This window comes from Bos javanicus, chromosome 7 (genome assembly GCF_032452875.1).
Source record: "Bos javanicus breed banteng chromosome 7, ARS-OSU_banteng_1.0, whole genome shotgun sequence".
Taxonomy (NCBI): Eukaryota; Metazoa; Chordata; class Mammalia; order Artiodactyla; family Bovidae; genus Bos; species Bos javanicus.
The window spans coordinates 10,598,162-10,600,573 of NC_083874.1; the positions used below are offsets into that span (position 1 = coordinate 10,598,162).

General features: G+C 39.7%; 1 pseudogene; it reads left to right on the plus strand.

Moving 5' to 3' along the window:
• The first annotated feature begins 1,015 nt into the window (after window positions 1–1,015).
• LOC133251959 (protein SET-like) lies at window positions 1,016–1,966 on the plus strand (annotated as a pseudogene).
• The last annotated feature ends 446 nt before the right edge of the window (window positions 1,967–2,412 follow it).

The window sequence follows — 2,412 nt, forward strand, 5'->3', positions numbered from 1 at the left end:
TTACAAACAACAAGTGCTGGAGAGGATGTGGGGAAAAGGGACCCCTCCTACATGTTGGTGGGAATGTAAACTGGTACAGCCACTATGGACAACAGTATGGAGATTTGGGGGTGTCAGTGACACTAAGGAGCAGCACAGAAGCACTTCATCAGGGGAATGGAGGCCAAGGGAAGAGTGAGGGAATAGGACACCGGTGTTGTCATGTCCAAGAGATGTAGCACGAAGAGCTCAAGCTTTAGAACTAGAGGACACCAGTGATCACTGCCTTTCCACATAGATGGGAAAGGGTCATATGAGGACACAGTGAGAACAGGGCCAGGTACAAGCCCAGAGAGGGCTTTCATCAGAAACCAACCCTTCCAGCACTTGATCTTGGACATCCAGCCCCAGAATTGTGAGAAAATAAATTTCAGCTCTTTGAGACACTCATTCTATATTTTGTTGTGGCAGCTCTAGCAGAACTGATAATCATAGCCACATAGAAAACAGTAAAAGTTTAAAAATGCAAACAAAGAAAATTATCATAATTCCATTACACAGACTTCCAGAAAATTTGAGGGATATATTTTTCATTTCTTTAAAAACATACCAGGAATATTTTCTTTCATCATCAAATATGAATCTCAGATTCTGTTGAGCTTTGTTGAAGAATAAAATCCTTAGTTTTAGACCTGCCAAGGTTTAGGGATGCTGGGGTGGCATGAGGGAAATCTTTGTGGTGATGGAATATTGATGGATCTTGATTGCAGTGACAGTTGCAGGAATCTACATATGTGATAAAACGACATGGAGTTACACACACACATCGTACCAATGTCAGTTTCTTCATTTAAATATTGGACTATCATTATATAAAAATGTCATCTTTGTGGGAAAATGACTGAAGATTACACAAGACTGCTTGGTACTCTTTTGCAACTTCCTCTTAATCTATATTTCAAAATAAAAATTAAAAGGTCTGAGTTCTCTGAGCTTGCAGTACCGCTCTCCTCCCCTGGGAAGATTCTTGGCTTCTTTTTTTTTTTTTTTTCCCAGCATGGCCACCAAACACCAGTCTTCACTTCCACCCCAAGTGAAGAAACCAAAGAAAGCGAGGCCAACTCCTGCCTCCAGGCCAGACCAGGCATGTGCTTCTTCAACTTTGCTGAAGGAAGAAAAAGAATAACAAGAAGCAATTGAACATATTGATGAAGTGCAAAATGAGATAGACTTAATGAACAAGCCAGTGAGGAGATTTTGAAAGTAGAATAGAAATATAACAAACTTCACCAACCATTTTTTCAAAAGAGGTCAGAATTGATGGCAAAAATCCCAAAATTTGGGGTAGCAATATTTGATAACCATCCACAAGTGTCTGCACAGCTTGGGGAGGAGGATGAAGAGGCACTACATTATTTGACAAGAGTCAAAGTGACAGAATTTGAAAACATTAAATCAGGTTTCAGAATAGATTTTTACTTTAATGAAAACCCTTACTTTGAAAACAAAATTCTCCCCAACGAATTTCATCTGAATGAGAGTGGTGACCCATCTTCAAAGTCCACTGAAATCAAATGGAAATCTGAAAATGATTTGATGAAATAATCAGATCAAACACAGAATAAAGCCAGCAGGAAGAGACAGCATCAGGAACCAGAAAGCTTCTTCACCTGGTTTACTGATCATTCTGATACAGGTACAGATGAGTTAGGAGAGGTCATCAAAGATGATATTTGCCAAATCCATTACAGTACTACTTGGTTCCTGACATGGATGATGAGGAAGGGGAAGGAGAAGAAGACAACAATGATGAAGAGGATGAAGGATTGGAAGATACTGATGAAGAAGGGAATGAGAATGAAGGTGAAGAAGATGAGGGGGAGGAAGGAGAGGAAGATGAAGGAGATAGATGACTAATGAAAGGAACGATGATGGATTCCAACCTTTTTTTTTATTTTCTCCAGTCCCTGAGAGCAAGTAGCAGTCTTTTTTGTTCTCTCCTCTTGTTCTCAGTAGCCCTGCTTTTGAAGTCTCTTTTCTCTTTATACCATGGTTCAAACTTATTTGGGGGGTGGGGGGGGGAATACCTTGAGCAGAATTCAGTGATGCTAGAAGAATACTAGATTCTTCAGTAAAGAATCTCTACCCATTTCTGTTCCAAATTCATTTTTATCCCTTCCTGTCTCAACAAAAATTTTATGGAATCAATACCACCATGCTCTGCGAGAAAAAAAAGAAAAACCTTCTGCTCCCTTAGCTCTGCTGGAAACTGGAGGGTGCTAGGCCCCTGTGTAGTAGTGCATAGAATTCTAGCTTTTTTCCTCTTTTCTCTGTATATTGGGCTCAGAGAGTACACTGTGTCTCTATATGAATGTGGACAGTTAGCATTTACCAACATGTATCTGTCTACTTTCTCTTGTTTAAAAAAAAAGA